Raw genomic sequence first — 23,364 nt, forward strand, 5'->3', positions numbered from 1 at the left:
GTTGTAGGTTAGTCTCCGAGTGCAGCAGGGAAAATTTATTAAAGACGTTATAACCTTAGGGGAAATAATTCAAAGTTGTTATATGTAAAATTTGTTTAATGGATTTCCAAGATATGAAAATTCCTTTATTAATTTATATTAGGAAAGGAGTTACTTTCACTTAGCTGTTGCAAAAATAGTTGTTTTGAGTTTGTGAATAAGTTTATGAATTTATTTGCTAATTTTTCGAACTCGACATTTAATCGAACTTTAACTGCCATGGAGTAGCTTTAGTAATGTTATGCAGGTGACGAAGACTATTGATAGTCTCTCTTATTACCAGCCAAAATTTTTTTACGTAGGAAGTCTTTCTAGACCGCTTGCAAGCTCATTTTTGGGCACTGGTGCCTGGTGACTTTCCAGTGTCAAATGATCAGTTCACTCTGCTTGTCTAGGATATAATATTTGGGTATCTAAGACGCCCTTTATTCCAAATAGGAACTACGAGAAAATATGTATAAAGTACATAAGACACGGTGTTGGTTTAGTATCCATAACGGGCCCGATCTCATGCATCGTAGAAATTTTCTGGAGAAGTCCTAAATAGCATCAAAACAATATAGGCTCCAGCCATTTTGAATGAAATGGCGATATACTTTACTTTTCCCTATTTGTTGTCCTAAGACTAAAAACATGTGTATACTTGACATGTAGTTATATCCTTTGTATTGGAAGCTTCCTCTTAAGTTTGTGATGCTCTTCCATAAATGAAAGCACCAACGGTTTTATGTCGCCTCCCAACGGAAGATGGTTTTTTATGAGTAGTTATTTGATCTCAGAAATACACTCGAGTGTTTGCCCTTGTCTACCGAAGTGAGGCCACTCGGTGCTCGGTGACAACCACAAGATATATGCAGCCTTTTTTTTAGAGATATTTACCAACTTTTTCGGAATAAGCAGACGTTTTCGTATCAATAGAGGCACCCAAAAGTTTTTCAATCATCTAACAACTGCTTAACTGTTTCAATAGAGCAAGTCACAACTCAATTGCAGATATATGAAAGCGTAATAGACTTGTGAGGATACTTGACTTCTGATCGGGAACCCTTTGGTGTGTCAACAGTCAAGCGCTCCTTTCTTCAATCACCTAAATCATCGTAGGCAACTCTATGAACATTACTTTAAGCATTAATTTTGATGCCTTCACGGTTTATAAGTAGACTTAGAATATAAGGTCGTCAGTGTAAGGAGTTCCAGGAAGGTGCCTTCAATCTAAGGAGGAATGGGCAGGAACGTATCATATTTACTTTCACTGAATAGATACAGCTGCAGATAGCCGGTGCAGCTGAGTATAATTTTTTGTGGCTCAAAGACCTTAATAAGGTGAATGTACCTGAAAACATCATTTGAAATATCTACTAGGGTTGGGTATGCAACTATTCGAAGCTATGTTTTGAGAAATGATTATCTAAGCCCTATAACAATGGACAATCTCCTCAGAGTGCAGTTTTCTGCAAGGCTTTTTTCTTAGTTTCGTCAGAAAGCGATCATAAAGAAAAGAAATTGTTGGCGCAGGTCATGTACACCTGTGATCAAAACAATAGGAGCGTGATGAGTTACCAAGTTTTAATTTTTTCCTTTTTGTACGATTTTTGCATACAAAAAATTATTCGCGGAATATAATATATGAGAACTATTAATATTTTCTTTGATTCAGTTGAGAAAGGTTTTAAAGCTGGGAAAATGGATTTCGCATAGACTTTCCGTCGCCAACCTTCAGCAGAGAGTGAATGTGTGTTCTCAGCTGCTGCAACGGCTTGAAAATGAAAGTTTTTGTAATCGTATCGTTACTGGTGATGAAAAATGGGTCCTTTACAATAATACTGTTCGCAAACGCCAATGGTTAGATAAAGATGAAACACCAGAACCGACGCCTAGAGATGGACTTCACCCCAAGAGGATTCTCATGTCTATTTGGTGAGATATGACCGGTATTGATTATTATGAACTTCTGGAACCGAATTAGACGATAACTGTTGAATATTATTACCATCAGTTATCATACCTGAGTGAGGCACACAACAAAAATCGTCCGTCTTTTGTGAATAGACGCAAAGTTTTGTTTCACCACCACAACGCAAGACCTCATACCGCAAGGCAAACATTGGGCAGGCTGAACGAGCTCGGATGGGAGCTAATGCCGCATCCACCATACTCTCCGGATATTGCACCTTGTGATTATCACCTTTTCCGTGGACTTCAATCCCATAAAAGGCTATAAAAAGGGATATCGAAGCATATTTTGGCTCCAAGGACAAAAAATTTTTTGAGCAGGGAATTAAAAATTTGCCTAAACGTTGGGAAGAGATTTTAAATAATGAAGGAAGATATATTATTGATTAATAAGTACTTTAAACGTCTTTCTTATTAATTTTAAAACTACCTTTAAAAAACGCATGAACTTATGGACTGACCTGACTGATATATAAGGCACATATTTGGAAGTTTATTGCATGGAAAAAAATGCTGGCTTCATATGCAAAAAAAATTTCAAAAATCGGCGCGGTTTCAGCTATAAATTTTAAATTTCTATAAATAAATATCCAAAATTTTAATCTTAAGATTCTGAAAAAAGGGAAGTTTTAATGTGTGGTTTTGCTTTTGTTTTTTTTGAAAGTGGTGAAATGTTGCGAATTTTCCACAAAGTTTGGTGATTTAAATTATATGATTTTTTGTTCTTGTTATTTTTGTAGAATGCGCTATACTTAAATAAAAATATAGGAAAACAAATTTTATATAAAAAAATAGTTCAACCGCAGGTGTACATACATAAATAATATTTATACATATGCACTTAAAAATATTTTCAATATAAAATAATATACTTCATAAGCTTCATGAAGAAATCGTTATAAATATTTGAGTTGGTGAGACTCGCATAGGACAGTGGTGTTTATTTCAAAATAGTACCAGATGCTGTACTACCATTTTACCGTCGCCACTGCGTTTTTTCATAATTGTTGGAGTATTAATGAATTTGGGTTATTAACGAATTTGGAATATTACTATAGATTTAACCATTACGATATTTAATAAAAAAAAAATAGTTGCATGAAAATTTTCAGGGTAGAGTTCTATTTTTAAGGAAATTATATATATACAATATATTAACCTTTTCTGTAAAATTTCGAAAAAAAAATTTTTTTTTCAGAAAATGTTAATATAACACTTTAAGAATATGTCAAAAAAAATTTTAGAACGTAAATTTAAGTATTTCTTATATTATGGATCGTCAACCGTGACGACTCTTTTCTTTGGGTTCGACCGCTGGGAGAGGTATAGTTACGTGGTATTCAAACTTTAGACGCGTTTTTCTCAAAACTATATTTTACGAATTGGCGTACACGATAACTCGAAAAGTTATTGACTGATCCTCCTAAAATTTTGCACACATCTTTTTTATGACTTACTTTCTAAGTGAATTTAGAAGCTTTCGAAAAATTTTCAAAATAGTTTTTTCGAAGCAAAAATAGTAGGGATATTCGCCCCAAAATTCATTTTTTTTTTGAAGCCATTTAATCCGAAGCATTTTTTCCCCCATTTTTTGTTTAATTCACATAGAATTATGACCTTAATAACAAAACATAAACGCCTATGCTACAATGCCCGCCGATTGAGAAGCTCCGCTGCGACTTTTCTGGAAGAATTGAGTGTACATCCACCACTTTAAATGATTAAAATAAAAAAAAAATTTTATATTATTTTAATGTATAAGGAGACTGTATGCCAATTTTGAAAAAAAATATATTGACTTCTTCATTTTAAATAATTTCAATGAAAATCAGGAAAATAGGGGGCGTTCCCTTAAGAGAAGCAGTTCCTCCAGCGCTTTTAAATTTTCCATGTTTTTTTTTGTAATATTAATTATCACTAAAATATAATAAAAAAGTGTATGTTTTTTCTTTTTCACTTCAAGTTTGATGTGAAATTTTTGTTGTTTTTATCGTTAACATAGGTAAGTGCAAGGCGGTATATCTTATGTTAGTGAACAATTTTTGTCTGATTGATTTCAGTTGATTACAAGAAATTGTACATTCCACGACGCAAATTAAAGAAACCACGTTTGAGCAGCTGTAGGGCCACCATTTTTTTATTTCAAAATAATTTTTTTTATATTTATTCATTTTAAATATTTAGTTTTCTTTAACATAATAAATACTCTCAGTTTTTCGCAAAAAAATACTGAAAAACTCGTTGTCTGGAGGAGCTGCCCCCTTAAAAAAGTAAGGCTCTAACTCTTTAAAGCTTCGAATCTGCGAGAGAAAGAAACGCGCAAAGATCCCAACCTGCTTCAATTCACATTTAAAATAATGAAGGCTTAGCACATTTCACTGCAGTCTACTAAACCATAAAGGGCTTTGTATTATATACACCTTATTGAAAAACCTGCAAGCCTAACAGTCTACGCTTGCTCATATAATCGGGATAACCATTTGACCAATGCAGTTTGGATATTGCAAACTTAGTGAAACATATTTGCACTCTTTCTATTTTATTTGAATAAGTTTTGGTAGTAAGGTTTCCTAGTTATGCAACACAACTCTAGGGAACTACGCACCAACGAAACATACAACGCTTTTAAAGTCATTGGATTAGAAAAATCTTCGGTGTTCCTACGAATAAATCCAATCACTGAAAGTCCTTTAGACACACGATGGTCCAGATTCTTCACAAAAGTTAGTTTCGAATCGAAAATCAGACCCAAGTATTTTATCTTATTGTAATTTTTTTTTCAATGTCTTGCCATCCATCACTCTGCGTCACGTGCGAAAATTTTCAAGATCAATTTGAAGATTACTGTTGTCAGTCAGGTTACGGATTCTCAAAAATAACTTTACATTATCCGCAACCATTAAACATTTCGCTGTAAGAAAATGATTTGGTAAACAATGACTAAAAATGAGAAGGAATAGCAGACCGAAAGTTCATTCCCTTCCTACTCCGAATGTCTTAAGATTCCAAAAGATACGCGAAAGAGTGACCTCTAACCAACTGTATCTATCCTGTCTCTCTATTCCTTCCACTCTAATCTGTCCGGTTGTAGTACAATAGTCTTCCTGACTGAGTGCTTGGACTTGGACATCCCACAAATCTAACCTAATCTAATCTAATAACAGACCACAGTGTATCCCCTGAGGTATACTAGACCACGCGTTTATTATTATGACTGACTTCACGGTACCCATTTTTACAAAAAGCTTCCTCTCAATTGAAAACCTACTTAAAAAATTGTGAAATCAGGGAAAAGTTAGATCAACCTTGTCGAAGGCTTGAAAAATCTGTATAAATAACATCAAGTTGGGCTTGATCTTCGAATACATTGATAATTTTATAAGAAATTTATGCGGGTGGAATTTTGTGGCATAAAACCAAATGGCCGAAATCACTTTGAGGCTTACAATTATCTATCGAAGTGCGAACGCTATCATCATAATTTGCTGTCACTCACCCACCAGTAGGCGATCGGATAGTAGTCACGTGCAAGCACATTCGACGCAAGTCGGTTCTATGTTACTGGAACGACCCGGATTTATATCCGGCTAAGGATTGTTACTTCACCAGCATCCCCGTACATGTATGGAGAATATTTATGTTGCTATAGCAACAACAACACAGTGGCATATAAAGAATTATAAAAAGAAACCGTAACTCCTTAAGTCACATTACAAAAATATCACGCCAATATCCTTTTAAAAACAAACCAAAAAATATTAGTGGGAAATTTACTAAACACTTCTAAAGTAAAGTTTCCCCTTAATCACAAGATAAGCTAAATTTCCCAGCATAACATTCGCTTTAGTATTATTTCCTTGCAACGAAGGCGCATGACTACTCTCTTGAATAGTACCACATTTTTTCTCTCCCATTCTCTCCTTCTCACATTCACTAAAATGTGCCGAGAGTACAAAACCAGTATTTTTGTGGTTAAATTGGCGCTACTGTCAGTAATGCTAGAGTGGAAAATAACCTTTTTCATGTCCCTATTTATAAGCTGCTCGTATTTTTCCCTCAATACACACATCCTTTGCGCCATTCAGCTATCGATGGCAGCTGGCGAAGGCAATGCCAGCGACAATGAACGCAGCAGCATATCACTGCTTTAGCATCCATTGAATGGAAATGATAAATTACGACCATGAAGATGGTGAATACTTAAAGTCGTCGACTCCAGCAGACAGTTAGTGGATTTAGTAGAGCAGTCGCTGCATGCTAATAGTCATAAAGAAATTCGCAGGGACATCTAACCTTTGTGATATCGCTGACATTAATGCCATTATGATCGTAAATGTCAGTTTAATAGAAGAACAAATATGAGCGTTGTAAAATTCGCGGTTATTCGCCAATACTTTGCTCTACTTATATAGTCCTTCAACGGGTTGTGTTGGCAGTAATCGTGTTTTAAAGTGTTACTCAATTTTATTTTAACAAAGCATAAAGCTGGTGTTACTTAGGGATTCGCTCCTACGTTTATTAGCAAATACATTAAAGTACCATTTTTCATCAGCACTCATTTGCGGTGCTTTTATAAAAGCGCGTAGGACACAATTGGCCTCACCCGACACAGAGGTCGTTTTGCTCACCAGGAAACGAAGCTCTATCATGAACACCATGGGACAGGGAGTCATACAGAGGTATTAGGATCATAGCTTATACTGCCACATAGCAAAGTTAATTTCTATCTGATGCCATACTACGCCATAGGCAACGGTTATTTGAACAAACATCTGCATTGAATGAGCAAAGTAGAATCTCCCCTTTGTCTGTTGTGTAGAAATGTGAATGGCGATGGGCATCATGCATTTCTTTCTTCTTTATTTGCAAATTCTTAATACAGAATGTAAGCGATCACAGTAATAAATTGTTCATTAGTTTTAATGAACGACTGTTACTGACTCAAATGTGGCCGATTATAGAAAACAAGAGAGTTATTCCAACGCACCAATTTGGTTTGCGAAAAAATCACTCCACAATCGACCAAGTTCACAGGGTTGTTAGAGCCATAGAGTGTGCGATAGAGGAAAATAAATTTTGCGCAGCGTTGTTCCTTGACGTCTCGCAGGCGTTTGACAAAGTTCGGCATACGGGCTTATTCCACAAACTAAAATTGATTTTGCCCAGGAATTATTGCGAAATTCTTTTTTCCTACCTTGATGGCAGATACTTTCGTATCGGACTTGGCAACGCCTATTCTTCATTGCAAAAAGCAAGCACGGGGGTACCTCAAAGAAACATCCTAGGCCCTCTCCTGTACCTCTTGTATACGTATGACTTACCGGTTCACAAGCAACACGCTACCGTAACCTTTGCAGATGACACGACTATCCTTGCAGTTGGAGAAGTAATCGAGACTACAACGACGAAATTGCAATCAGCGGTGAGTTCTATTGCAACATGGGCAAAAAAAATGGCGTATCAAATTTAATAATTCAAAAGCAGTGCAAATTGTATTTGGCCTGAAAAAAACAATTTACAAGCCAGTCTACATAAACAGCGTAAATATACCGTACGTCAACGAGGGAAAATATCTTGGAATAACCCTTGATGCTAAATTGCGTTGAAAGGCGCATGTCAAGAAAAAGCGTGAAGAGCTGGAATTAAAAACAAAAAAACCTTCTTTATCTTATTGGTAGATACTCTATTCTGTCTACGAACAACAAACTACTGCTATATAATCAAATTCTTAAATCGGTCTGGACGTATAGCACTCAGGAAATACTCAAGCGAATCTTGCATGACTAATATCCAACGATTCCAAAATAAAGTGTCATCGTCAATGCTCCATACAACATATGTGTGAAATCTCGACCTCCATCGTGATCTTGGTATGCTACTCGTCACTGATGTGTAACAGCTGTACCTATAAGTATATTTATAGATTCATAATGAATTTATGAATATTGAGGCATCTTAGTTTTTCCTTTTTAATATATACATACATACATATGTTCAATAAAAATTGGTCGTTAGGATCTTTATTTAGTTGTACTAGTTGTAATTTTTAAACGTTATTCTGTTTATACTCTAAGATGCGTTAATAAAAAAAAAATTAGTTTTAATACAAATGTGATAAATAATTATTTCTTGTTTTTTACATTTAACAAAACTATAAAAGGCTGCCCAATAGTCCTTAATCCTGTGCACTCTCTTATGTCACGTAGCCAAGGCATTTGCTTCCTTCCAATTCCTCGTTTGCCTTCGATTTTATCTTGCAAAATCAGTTGCAACAGTTCATATTTAGGACCACGCATAATATGACAAAACTTTGCGGCTGTGCGGTGCTTTATAGTTAATAACAGCTCTCTGTACTTTCTAAGTTTCGTTAAGACTTCTCTGTTACTAACTTTGTCTGTCCACAATATTTTCATCAACCGCCGATTGCACCACACCTCAAACGCCTTTAATTTATTCATACTCGTAACCTTTAGTGTCCATGCCGCCACACCGTACAACAAAATAGACCAAACGTAACAACAAGACGTAATTTTATTTTCAAGCTTTTATTGCAAAACTTTATTGTAATTGAAAAAAGCTTCCCTCGCTGCTTCAATCCGACAGCAAATTTTTCTGTCATTTGTCCATGTTTCGCTAAGCCAACATCCCAGGTAGGATACTTAAATCGGGATACTCTTTGGATAGGATTGTCATATACATAAATTTTTGAATTGGTGATTTGTTGAGAGTTTTTTTGAAAAAAACATGAATTTTTTTTTTCGGGTGTTAATGCTTAGGCCGTATTACAGACCTTGTTCAGAGAATTTAATTATTTGCCAAATTATACGAACGTTGTCAAAATCGCTGCAGCGGCACGTCCGTTCACGAAAAAGTCAAAGAAAAAGGGAGGGAAAATGAGGGTGCGCAAGCAAAATGTCAAAGTAACGGGGTTGCCATATTAGCATTTTATTGGCCAGCTTTGCATTCAGTCGTAACAGACCTTTTCCGCTGACTTGTTTAAGGAGATATTGCAGGTAATTTTGTCAGCCAATACTGTGGTGTCATCGGTTATTTATTATTTCGCCGTTGACTTTTATTCCCAAGTTGACTGATGCCAAAGCTTCTCCAAATATATGTATATTCCGATTATAAATTGAAGAGTATTGGTGATAAAACACATCCTTGATGAACTCTTCTTTTGATTGAGACATCACGCGTCACATCATTTTGTAGTCTCACGTTCGCAGTTTGGCCACAACACAACTTGGAAATGCACCTTATTTCTTTTTCATTAATGTCCATTTGTCTTAAAATGTCAAACAGTTTTGTGTACAGTACCTTAACAAAAGCCTTTTCATAGTCAATGACGCATATAAGAATATCTTTCTAGACGTCTTTAGAGTTTTGTACGAGGACTTGAAGGCTGAACAAGGCTTCACGCCTTTCCATAGCTTGTTTGCATCCAAATTGTGTACGATCCATTAATTGTTCGGATTTTGTAAATAAACGGTTGTGGAGGATCTTAAGGAATATTTTCAAGCCATGACTCATTAAACTAATGAGTCGATAACCATCGCATTTGTTAGCTCTGTATTTTAGAGCAACATTATTATAAATGTGCTTTGCTGCAAAAAAATAGAACCAACTAGCAGTAGAGACTGTCAGCCTGATAATAATAATAACAGAGACGTCTTATAAGTTAAAAGCTGAGAAGTTCTCAGCTTATGGTACTTAATGAATGACTTAATTTGGATTTTATTTTTAATTTTTTTAATGTGTGATCCACTTCAAGTTAAATGCATTTTTCACGTTGTAAATGTAATGTAATTACGTCACTGAAAATATATTGTTTACATTTCTCTTCGAAAATGGTTGTCTACGGTCGCCTTCATATCATTGCCGTCCATAATCTCCTCTCACATAACTCCTTCTTTAAATCTGAAAGAGGAAAAGAGTTCTGGTTGCCAGGTCTGTAGTGCGATTCAATAACTTTTTACGACAGTATTTGCCATTTGCATTAACGATTTTGCTACTCACAAGCTAACACTAAACAGCTGTATTTTCTTCTATTTATTCAAACTGATATAGAGTGGCACCTTTGTCAAATTAAATATCAAAATAAACGAATTGTTGTGTGTTTGGGTGTTTTTGCAATTATATTTTCAAAAAGTAAAGTAAAATAATTCTATATTTGAAATTAATATTTATTTAATACTTTTTGTATATATGTACATATATTGCTTTAAGATATCAAAAAATCCGCTCCACAGCCGAGCAACTCAATCGAAAATACCTCTTGCCACTCCACTAAAGGCATAGGAAACCTCACCCTTGCACAAAATATCGAACGGTTGATAACATCTGCTGAACTTTGTCTGCTGACGGACGACTGGCTCATGGATATTCGCTATGGCTCACATACAGGTCGTTGATAACGTCAAGTTGCAAAAAATTGCATTGCAGGTAGAACTAGTTACATAAAAGTAGAATTTATGGAAGTTCCCCGCAGCCAAATGGAAAGTATTGTCTACATCCGGGAGCAAACGTCGATCCACTGTTTGAGGCTTCATTATCTCCACTCCACGCAATAAGGCAAATACTCAAAGGATATATTCCCGTCTTCCTGTTTTGATTAATGTAATTCCAAGATTTTAATTTAAGCGACTAATTCTTGTTTTCTCGTTTAATTCAACCACAACAAAATTGCGACAATCGATAGGCTAACCAAGCAGCTAATTTTGTTCTATCAATTATCCTAATAAAATGGGTCTCCGAATAGCAAAATCCTTAAAATTGTGATTAAGGAAACATAACAGCGCGAATATCGTTCAAATGTGTTAGAGAATCGCATTACTGGACTGTAGCGCCGATTTTTTTGAGTCCCGCTGCTGTTGCCAGGGTGCCTTCATTGGATATGTTTTCTTGGAGCACTCCGCGTGCCAAGTTGCCCGGTCTTCCCCTTAGGAAATTAACGTAGTTTTTGCTGTGCAATAAAATCCACATAAACAAGAAAACAATAAATAAAATAAAAATAAAAATACAAAATCTTCGCTGTCGACTTTCCCCCATTATAAAGGGTGGTTAAATTTTAAGGGCCGATGTCAAATCTAAACTACACCTAAACGTCAAGTTCTTTTCTGCGCTTCATTTCCCATTTTTTAATACCAGATTAACTCAATTTTAAATATATACAATTTAGCAACGCTTTAAAGTTATTCAGACTTATTATGAAAACGGGCGTTCAAATCAAAATGCATATCGCGCACTTCGTGAAGAAAATCATCTTCAGTGATGAGTCACATTTCCACCTCAGTGGATTCGTCAATAAGCAGAATTGCCGCATTTGGGCGAATCATAATCCAAGAGTGATTGCCGATAAACCAATGCACTCACAAAAAGTGACTGTTTGGTGCGGTTTATGGGCCGGCGGCATCATTGGGCCGTATTTTTTCCAAAATGAGGCCGGTCAAGCAGTTACTGTGAATAGTGAGATGTTAACGAACTTTTTATGACCCGAATAGGAAGATATGGATGTGGACGATATGTGATTTCAACAGGACGGTGCCACTTTTCACACAGCTAACGAAACAATGGCTCTTTTGCGCGAAAAATTTGATGGCCGAATTATCTCACGTCGCGGTGATGTCAGTGATCATGTGATTTGACACTGTTCGACTTCTTTCTTTGGGGTTATTTGAAAGAAAAGGTGTACGTCGATGAGCCAGCAACAATTCAAGAGCTAAAGGATGAGATAATTCGTCACATTAACGGCATAGAACCTCAATTATGCCTCAGCGTCATCGAAAATTTGGACCATCGAATGGAGGTGTGCCGCCGAGGCCGCGGCGGCCATTTGCCCAATATTTTATTCCAAACGTAATTCAGCCATACCAGTATTATCATAATAAAGAGAAATGACAATAATTACTTAAAAAAATTGTATTTTATTCAAAATCAACACCGGTCTTTGAAACTTAACCACCCTTTACAATTAATCATCGCATTTTGTTTATGATTATGTTTTACTAAATAAAAAAGTAATAAATGTACTTCTTTTTCTTTATTTGCTGTTCGTAATCGAAAGTGTACGATTATACAATTTAGAAGTAATAATTTTTTTTATACAAATGTTTTTTAATTTTTTTTAATTTAAATTTTGAACTATATTTGTAAATAATTCGCCGTCTCTAGCTGCTTCCACGTTGTATACCGGTCCCTTGGCTTATGTTTCTCAACTAAGAAAACTGCTTATTATCGGTCCTCTTCTCCCTCCAATGTTTCCCTACAATATGAGTTGCAACAGGTCATATTTCGTGTTTCGTAGAATATGGCCCAAATATGAAGCTTTTCGTCGTCTGGCGCACTTGATTAGTTGCCTGTCGCCGTGAACTCTCCGCAGCACTTCTTCATTAGAAACGTGGTCGTTCCATGGTATCTTGAGTAATCTCCGGAGAAGCCACATTTCAAATGCTTCCAGTCTATTCAGTTTGTCTAGAAGAAGCGTGACCGCCATAACTTAAAAACTGCTTGAGCGATTCGATTCTAAAAACTGCACTTATGACCCCAAATCGGACGAATTTGTCTCGAAAACTGTTTCACCGTCCAAATTTGATTTCTTTTCAGTTTTTACTTGACCCAAGCATTTTCAATAACGTTGGCATCAGGCGACTGTGAATTCAACATTTTAATCTCGTTTTGCTGTTTCTGCTCTACACACCTTCGGCTACGATGCAAGGGATCCTTGTCCTTTTGTAAAATCCAAGATTGGTTAGTTATTCCAAACATCTTCGCAGCTGACAGTACAAATGCTTTCTTAAATTAATTTTTTTTTTATTTAAATTTTATTTGTTTATTTATCTATTAGATGAATATAATTATATATATAATCATAATTATGAATAATTGTTTTAAACTATGAAATACACTAATAGTTAAGATTATCGGCAGCCGCAGCCGAACGTATTGATGCGTGACTACCATTCGGGATGTGCGAAGGTGCAAATCTCGGTGAAAGACCAAACTGAAGAAGTTTTCTTCGGTAGGCAATGGCAAACCTCTGGGTGTATTTTTGCCATGAAAAAGACCCTCATAAAAACGATTTGCCTTTCAGAGTCGCCTTGAAACTGTAGGTCCCTCCATTTGTGGAACAACGTCAAAACGTACGCCACAAATAAAAGGAGAAGCTCGGTATAATTGATAAATTTTATTCATCAAAACTGCTTTTAACTTCGCAATAAACACAAATAAACGGCCAAATCTTTTTTCGGAGCATATCTCCAAACATGAATCTTGCTGGATGTTTAACAGTTCATTGAAGTTGTCGATTATTAGCAGAATACCAGGACCTACGTATGTAAATATTCGCTTAAAAGCAAGATTCAGCATCCACCCGTGAATATTACATTTGTCAAATTCCATTCTGAATTACCATAGCCCATTCAAGTCTTTGTTCAAGATGTGATAATTTAACGTCTTCTGCACTAAAACCGCCGTCTAATATTTTCATTTCATACATACATCACTTTTTTTTTGAAATAGTTTTTTTTTTTTTGTCGGGACAACTAGCAAGTGCAACACACAGACATTAATTAAGTCCATTGTACTACACTTGGATTCCCTTTTAATTTTCTTTACATCTACCCGATCTCCAAAGAAATCTGAGTAGATCTTGTGGTGCCAAGGAACCAAGGTGGTCGCTCCTCAACATATCAGTGTCAAAGACCTAATGCCTGATTCGAGCAAAGGACGGGCAGACGCACAGAAAGTAGTCCGCTGACTCATCCTCCTCTCCACAAGCTTGGCAGAGTACACTATCTGAGATGCCCAACCTTTCCATGTGCTTTGCCCACAGAAAGTGGCCCGCCATCAGTCCAACCAGCCGTCTGCACTCCCCTCTGCTTAATGACAAAAGGGCTTGCGACAGTCGATCGGACATGACAGGTAACATCAGTTTAGTCCATCTGCAGCCTCTCTCAGCCTGCCAAGCTCGCTTGTGGGTGGTAGTTACCCATTTGCTAACCGTGGCTGTGATGGCCGCAGTTTTTTAGCTTTAGTTTCACTCAAAAATAATTTTGATTCTGTCTCAAACAAATCAATGATCTATTGATCTTGCTTACGTGAGGTTTTTTTTCTTTTGGTATATCACCACCCATCAAATGAATGTGAAATATTCTGCCATCTGGTTAAGAGACCACAACCCCACCAAGAGATTTAATCGTCATTTGGCTATGAAAACAAATATAGATTTCTCCAAAGGTAGTCACATTTTTGCCCAACCAGACAACTACCTCAAAAATAGCTGGGATTTCAGCCTGAAATACTCTACACCGGATAGGAAGACGAGCCGAAACGCGTGCCCACGACAGTCAGTTCTACGTAAACGGAACGGCTCGGATTTATATCCGGCCAAGGACTGTCACTTCAACAGCATTCCACGTACACATCTGGGAAATGTTTATGCTGCTAGAACAACAACAATTATCATACAATGAGAACGTTTATTTTTGGTTTCTTGTAGTAGACGCCAGAACCAAATTTATCATCCTTCTTTTTCAACCCACTCACGTTTAGCTAGAATTCTAGTACTAAATAACCTATTAAAATATGGTACATCCAAATAATAGCCAAGAGGACTAGTTGCACCTAGACCGAGTATCCAACACCTAAATCGTGTCATTGATCATTTGCGGAAAGCTTAACAGCAGTGTTACCTTACCTGCCTTCTGCTTACCAACCAAGTCTTGATAAGGAAAAAAGAAAGGAGTATTCAGAGCATCAGAAAATGTGGTTCTTAGTGGGATGCTGATTTCTTGAGCGCCATACTATTAAGACTTAAATTTAATTTCTTTGCATTAAAAAAATTTTTTTTTTTCGCCCTATTAGTAATTTTTATTAGAATAATGCGAGAAATTTATGAAAAATATTCAAACAAAATTCTGCTCCCTTAATCCTTTCACATAATTTTATTAATTATGTTCTTTTGATTTCGTTGTTTGTGTTCTTTTTTTTTGCTCAACACACTTGGACAGGTGGCTTAGCAATAATTTTACATTTTAGAAAACTTTGTAATCTTTGTTGTTTTTCTACTTTTTTGCGTTTAGATTTTTCATATTCCGTTTTGAATTTCACACTTATTTCTGTTGTTGTTGTTGCCTACCTGCTGCCTCTATGCCGGTTAAAATACCTTCTCCATGCTACACTTCGACATGCCACCTAAAGCGCCACATTTATTGCCACCCATGACTTGTCATTCGTCGTTTAGTCGATTGTGCGATTGCTTGGCATTTAAATTTTATTTCATTTCACAGCATCCTTTGAGAATTTACTCGCCCACTCACTCACTCACTTACAAATCAATTCATTCATTTAGTCATTCCTTTGCTTCTTCTTATTAACTTTTCAATTTCATTTGGCACATTTTGTTGCACAGTTTCCTACTCTCAAGTTTACTACTCTCAAGGCATCGTCTTATTACCAATCAAAATGCTTGGCATTTTTCCACCAAGTTTGTTCTTTTCTACATCCGTTCATTTTCATTTTTGTTTTTTTGTTAATCCGCTTCTTAAACCAGTTTGCCTACTTGTTTACGCTTTCCATTTACTGTCGTGACTTTGTAGCGTTTTTATGTGGCGCGGACAGCATCGCACGCACATTTATCCAAGCCGCATACTTTTCAGCACAGAGCACTTACTATAAATACGCGTACACTCATATACATATACCCGTGCATAGGTGTACTCGTGTAATAAAACCTGCGAGCAGCCACAACGCACACTAGAAAAATCACTTAAAACAAAGCTTTGCTTACGATTTGCTGCCTGCATTTGCTACTCCGGCTCGTATTGCAGCATAGTTTATTATTGTCGCTAGCGACTTTTACCGTCACTCCGTGTTGTAGTTGCTGCGCGTCGCCACTCTTACCCACAATCAGTGATATGTTTTATTATTGTTTCTCTTTTGGGCGCATTGATTCTGCCACGCGCCACAGCTGTAGACCTTTACACCCTTTCTGCTCACCTTTTTTACTGATTGTACATTTTTCTTTGCTATTTTCTGCTAGTTTATTTGCTTCTTCTGCGCATTAGTTTTCTTGTTACTCATGCCATGTAGGAATATACTGACCCTGCAGGGAAAAGCCGAACTAATATGAAAACAATCTAGTTCCGATGTGGGACTTGATAGAAGGAATCATATTAGTTCGTCAGTGACTGGAATAATATACACAGCGCACGCTCGATAACGTGAACACCCCAAAACGTGAACAGACATTTTTGTGCATTGACTACTCTAAAACGTGCACAAACCCAAAAAGCTCTTAACATGAACAATAAACGTTACAAATATTTGAATGCAGTTTACATTGATCTCAAGTATTTAGTTCTGTAATAGGGGAATCTCCTAATTATAAAATAAGCATTTTATTCGTAATTGCATGTAAGGAGTAAAATATTTCAGTCGCGGTTTTGGTTTTCCAAAGAGTGTTTCGTCTTATGTTTTCTGGTGAAAATGAGTTCTAAAAACCCTTGTAAATACTTGACATTAAAAAAAAAGCTAAAATTCTCGGCTTCTTAAAAAAAGGCTAATCTGTGTCGATTTTAGCAAAGAAATAAAATGTTGCTAAATCAACAATTTGTAACATTAAAGCGAAAAAGCAAGTGATTTCAAAATGCGTAAACAACACGTATTGTGGACCTGGAAATAGAAAAACACTGCGTTCTTCAGAGTTGTCCAAAATGGAGAGAGCTCTTTATCGTTAGTTTATCCGAATGCGAGATAAAAACTGGCCAGTAAGTGCTCTAATGTTGAAAGAAAAGGCAAAAACACTGCATGCAAAATTAAAAGAAAATGAAGCAAACTTCTTCGCTAGTGATGGATGGCTCCAAGGATTCAAGAAGAGGTGCGGTATTCGTCTTCTCAAAATATCAGGCGAAAAACTGTCTTCGCAACCTCAGCTAGTGGATCCGTTTAAAGAAAAACTTAAAGCTACAATAGCCGAATTGGTGTTGTGCAACGATCAGTTATATAATGCCGATGAGTCGGGGTTATTCTGAAGACTTTTGTCAGAGAAAACGTACGCGCCAAGTTTTGGGAAGAGAGCCCCAGTGGTAAAGTCCGTGAAGCAGCGAATCTCGTTTTTATGCTGTTAAAACGCCACTGGATTCCACAAGCTTAAGCTTTTGGTAATTGGAAAGGCGAAGAATCCACGCTGCTTTAAAAACTTTCAGTGTCCCACCGACTATAAGCGCTCGAAATCCGCCTAGCCATGACGTCGGCTATTTTCAAGCAATGGTTTCATGAGTCATTTGTTCCACAGGTGAATATTACTTTTAAGTTTTGTCCGATTTTTAAGGTTAACTGGTTGTTTTTTAAGATTACATCGCTTTTAAATGAGAAAGTCTTACCAATTAAAGCTCTCCTCATAATCGACAACGCTCCTTCTCACCCAAATGAAGCTGAACTGACAACGGAAATTGGGCGAATTTCGTTACTCCCCTCATTCAACCGATGGATCAGAATGTAATAAGAATCACTAAGTTGCATTACAGAAACAGCCTTCTAGCTTCAATAGCAGCGACAAAGTCTGATTTGCTCGAGTCGTTGAAAAAATTAACTTAAAAACAGCTAAAGGGTGTTTTTTTTTAGAGGTTAGGTTTTCAAGATGAAATAAAACGTATATAATTTAATGTTATGGCCAAGAATTTAGCTTTATTATAAAGATAAGGGTTTGCCATTATGTTTTAAAAATGATTTCGGGCAAGTGGCCGCCTCGGCTGGCTCGAATAAATTCCAGCCGAGAGGCCCAATTTTCGACCACTTTTTGCAGCAATTGGGGCCGTATGTCAGCAATAACGCGCCGAATATTCTCTTCCAAGACGTCAATCGTCTCGGGCTTATCTGCGTAGACAAGCGACTTCACATAGCCCCACAAGAAATAGTCCAGCGGTGTTATATCGCACGATCTTGGAGGCCACGCCACAGGTCCATGGCGCGAGATAATGCGCTCACCAAAAGTTTCCTTCAATAAATCGATTGTTGCGTTGGCTGTATGGCATGTAGCGCCGTCTTGTTGGAACCAAAGGTCGTCCACATCAACATCGTCCAATTCAGGCACGAAAAAGTCATTAATCATGGCTCTATAGCGCTCTCCATTGACTGTAACATTATGGCCGGCTTCATTTTTAAAGAAATATGGACCAATGATTCCCTCTGCCCATAGAGCACACCAAACAGTGACTTTTTGAGGATGTAACGGCGTCTCAGCAATGGCTTGTGGATTATGTTCACTCCAAATGCGACAATTTTGCTTATTGACATACCCATTCAACCAAAAGTGAGCTTCATCGCTGAACAAAAACCATTATTTTCGAACCGCGCGAACCGAACCATTATTTTCGTAATAAATTTGCACGAGTTGCAAACGTTGTTCAGGTGTAAGTCTATTCATTATGAAATGGCAAACCAAACTGAGCATAAATCAAGTGACAAAAAGTAGTGCCAACTTGAAAACCTAACCTCTAAAAAAAACACCCTTTATAAATCTTTTGGATGCGGCTTGGTTTCGTGTTGGTGAAGCAACGTTAGCTAAGTGCTGGAACAGTATTTTAAATTTTGCGGTAAACAATGATGATCCCGAAGATAATATTCTGTTGGCGGTTTTAAAAGAAAAATAGGAAGCTGAACTTCGCACATTGATGAGCAACACCGTCGATCTCCTTAGAAGTTTAAATCCTGAGGGAGCGAAGATATCGAGGAGGGCAGTGCAGATTACGATCATCAACGACTGGACGAATCCGATGATGACAGCGTATCAGAGCAACTGGAGAAAATTAAGCCGACTGAAGCAGTTGAAATTTTCAACAAGGCGTTAATATGGGCTGACCACGAAGGCGTCGATCAAAATGATATGACTGTGCTAAGACGGTTGAAGCACAGAAGTTTTAGAAAAACAGAAGATACAAAAAAAATGACTGATTTTTTTTAATAAAACCATCGTATGACTTAATTTTGAATTAATATGTAACGAAAACAAGAATAAAATGTGAATTTAAATGTGAAAAAATATATTTACTTAGTCTTTTGGGCAACGTGAACTCCCTTGGTTCGAATAAGTTCACGTTATCGAGCGTGCTCTGTATTTACATATATATATATATATATATATATATATATATATTATATATGTACCAGGTGGTGCAATAAGTTTTGTAGTTCGATAAGAGAGGTCGTTTTGTTACGTTGGCACACTTTTCACTTAAACGGATGTGGAGTTTCATTTCAATTTGTCAATTTGTTCTTTGTTTACGAGGCATTTAGTATCGAAGTGTCACAGTATTTTCTACAATGGAAAAGAATCAAGCATCGTGCAGTGATTGAATTTTTATTTTTGGGAAGGTTTAAAAGCAACAAAAATTAATGAACGAATGTGGAAAGTGTATATGGACTTTTCGTCATCAATTAGTACAGAAGAAAAATAAGTTGCTGAATTTGAACGTGGTCGTAAAAGCCTTGAAGACGACGATCCACGTCAAGGTCGTCCAAAAACAGCAAAAACTAGTGACTGAAATAGATTTAGTAGAAGCCCTAGGCATCTCATTGGGCAGTGTAAGCAATATTTTCACTGAAGCACTGGGTTTCAGAAAGCTGTGTGCACAATGGGTGCCGCATTTTCTAAGAATAGAACACAAACACTTTCAAATACGACTTTCTCAGCAACATTTAGAGCGTTTTCGAAAGGATAAAGTATGGGTTTTGTGCGACAGTCCATCACCATGGATGAGACTGGGGTCTATCACCATTACTCTGAATCAGAACAAGAGGCGAAAGAGTAGTGTAAGTGAACCTGGTTTTTCGGTTCCGAAACGAGTTCGCGTCCAGAAATCGGCTAAGAAGGTGTTTGGTATCAGATTTTTGGAACGCAAAAGGAATTTTGTTTGTGGATTATTTGCAAACTGAGAAAACAATAAATTCTTATTTATTTTTTTTTTTTGTATATTATTTTATTTATGTATTTTTTTTATATATTATATATTCTTATTAATGTAATTGTAACTTTTTAGACCAGCTGAAGAAAAAAATTCGTGAAGGAAAAATTATTTTTCATCAGAACAATGGACCGTATCTCAAAAGCATTTTGACAATGGCTAAATCCATGGACTAAAGTTTTCACCATATTTGACCCCTACTGTCTCCTATCTGTTTCCAGACCATATGTGGAAACATTTTACTTCAAATGATGAGATCGTATCAGCTGTGGGAGCGTATTTTGCAGCCCAGCCCAGATTTTCACTTCAGGGGTGGAATTCATAAATTGGAATCTCGTTGGAACAAGACTACTGAATAAAAAAAATTATTTTAAAGCATAAAATTGTGTTTTTGGTTACCATAGCGAAGAAGAACCTAGTAAAATTAGCGCCTACACCCTTTCATTATTCGAGTGGTTTTTATCATAAAATATGAATCCGAAATTTAACTAGCATTAATTTCATTCATGTTCCTTGAAATTTCATTTATGTTCCTTCTTGAATGACTTAAATTCTATTTATTTTTTCTTCTTCTGCTTTTATATTGCTGTGAAACCGCTTAAGCAATTTTGGTCGAGTTTAACAAAGCGCGCTAGATGTTTCTTTCTCGTGTTAACTGGCGCCAGTTGGAAACGCCAAGTGAAGCCAAGTCCTTCTCCACCGTGTCTTTCTAACGCAGAGGCGGCCTTCCTCTTTCTCTGCTACCACCAGCTATCTAGTATCGTATCGAAGCGCTGAGAGCTGAAGTGTTTCATCCATTCGAAAAATATAGCCTCGCCAATGTAGCCACTAGATCTTTATTCGTTGCACAAACACTCCAAGGACAGCTTCATGAGATATCCAGAAACGGCTTGTCTACTCAATTGAATGCTTAGTTCAAAGTAGCACATGTTAACAGGGAGACTTTTTTTTAGTTTTATTAAGAATTTTTTTAAATTTTTTTAGATTTTGCTTACGGTGTAGGTCAAGTTAAGTTACTGGTATTGCCACTCTCCATAGAGAGGGTGCAGAGGGGCCCACTTAAGGGTCCATTGTTATATATGGTGTAAGTTTGAACAAGTTTTTGAATTTTTAGCGAATTACTGCACCAGAAAGAAGTTCCATTTAATTTCAAGAAAAAATTTATTTTGTGTGCACTTTTAATATGAACCAGAAAATTTTAATTCATTGGTCTAAAACTGGTTACTTTAGAAGCATATTGGACTAGAATTTTTTTATCTATATGAGCTGGTATTGTAACTGGTATTTTACAAATGCAATGACGGGTCAACTGACATTTCGTAGGATATCTGCTAGTTAAAAATACTCCTTTTTAACATTGAAAAACGATGGAAATCGAACTGGTTGAGCTGAAAAGTGAACTACTTGTATTCTACAAGATGGCGCAAAATTAATCACCCTGTCGGAAGATGAATCATTTTTGCAAATTGCGTCGTACATCAATCATATTTGACACTTGTGGACTGGACAGCTGCGGTATATAAATAGGAAATAATTTAAAGCGCGTAACGATCAAAGTTAAGATTTCCACCAATCAAAGCCATGTTTTTTGTTTTTTTTTTATTTAGTCAAAAAATTATTCAAAACCAAAATTGGATGATGAAATTCGCGCCATCTACTAATAACTAATATTTTTCCCTACAGGGAAGTTACACTCTCGCACACATGCATACACATTCACGTTTCTGCGTCTGTATGTTAGATGGGTCAAGTGAAAATCTCCGCTTTTCATTTAATTTTAAGCAAACTTTTCAATCTCCTGATGATTAATGACTGCTGATTTGTATTATTTGCTTTTTGCACCCATTTTTGTGACGCTTCCACATTTTGTGTGCTTTAGGGATTTAAAAATGTCTAACAAAAAATGCAAATGAAGCATAAAGCTTAAGTTTTATTCCAGATATCTATCCGGACCCTTTTGTATATGATTAATTCCTATCGTGAAAATGTTGTCCTCATACAATTCGCAAGGTATGGAGTACTTAATAAATACCGTTAAAAAGTATCGCGTCAACTTAAATATCGAGTAGGAAATTGGAATTAAAGTAATCAACCATATTTTGTTTTTATTTTTTTTTTTTTTGCTTTTTCTTATTGAACATAAAGTCATTTTTTCATATTTTTTTTTAACTTTACAAAGTGATATGGACAAAACTTAATGTGTTTGCATTTGGAAAATATATGAAGCCAAAAAGTCATCCTCACTAAGTGAGGAGCAAAGAAATCAATCCTCTAAGTATTTGGTGCTAGTCGGTTCGTTTTCAAAATGTAATTATAGGCGCCTTCGATTCGCCACTTCTCTGCTCGCTATGTTTGGACTGTAATCGGTTAAAGAAAAATTTGCATGATAAAGCAGCAATAAATTATCGAGCAAGATTCGTTGGGAGAGGGTATGGCTGTGATAATTCACTACTTTCACTGTGATATTTTCTGATATTACACTTGTTTCATAAGGCCGCGTTCATGCAGGTAATTTTTGTCTCAACTTTACGAATTTCCTTTCAATGTTGCCCGTCGTGATCACACACTGCAGTTCCGTTGGTTGCAATTGTTTAGTTTTTAGTCGACAATCAACAACAACATTGAGAATTAACCATTAACATAACAGTAACATTGAGAAGAACCATCACAAGTAACGAGTTGAAGCAGCAAATGCTTTCCTGTACACAAGGAGAATCGAAAAGTTACGTGAAGATTTTTATAGTTAATATTTCGTAGGAGAGCCTTTTTAGCTTCAAAATTTGCTTTAGTTGTAACTGCATAGAGCCTACAAGTTTTTTGGTACAATGGAATATTATCTTCTCCCATTCCTCTTGTCATGTCGCCCTTTTTAATTTCTATCGGTTGCTTCTGTGGTGTTTGCTTATATTTCGCTGAAGAACACTCCATAAATTCTCAATTAAATTCAATTACATTGAGATCGGATGATTCTGCTGGTGTTTAAATCACATGCTGGCAATTCCGGAAGAATACTCGATTTGCATTTGGTGTCGTTGTTTTGGAAGAATCGAAATATATCTCGAATACCCAATTTTTCAGCTATACTTACTTCAAAGTATTGATTCACATGCAAAGAACTCATTCAATTTCTTGAGCTATGTTTCAAGTATTTATTGTTTTTGCTTTGCGTGTGTTATTTTGAAACGAGGAAGCTTTAATTTCTATAATTTGCTAATAAATTGTAGCAATGAGTTTGAACTTTGCTCGATTGACGCACGGGCATCGGTTGTTTGTTAGTTGGCTAAATGACAGTCCAGAGTCTTGTTTTCCAGGGCGGGGAAGCATTTTGCCGAAAGTAAACGCGAAAAAAGAAAATCAGTAATAGATTTCAAACGTAATTGTGTGATTGCATTGTATTTGGCTGGAAAATCAC

The 23,364-nt window shown here is 36.4% G+C and overlaps 1 pseudogene; it reads left to right on the forward strand.

Moving 5' to 3' along the window:
• The first annotated feature begins 16,815 nt into the window (after positions 1-16,815).
• On the forward strand, positions 16,816-19,799 carry LOC129252952 (jerky protein homolog-like; annotated as a pseudogene).
• The last annotated feature ends 3,565 nt before the right edge of the window (positions 19,800-23,364 follow it).

This window comes from Anastrepha obliqua, chromosome 1, assembly GCF_027943255.1.
Source record: "Anastrepha obliqua isolate idAnaObli1 chromosome 1, idAnaObli1_1.0, whole genome shotgun sequence".
In the NCBI taxonomy this organism is placed as follows: domain Eukaryota; kingdom Metazoa; phylum Arthropoda; class Insecta; order Diptera; family Tephritidae; genus Anastrepha; species Anastrepha obliqua.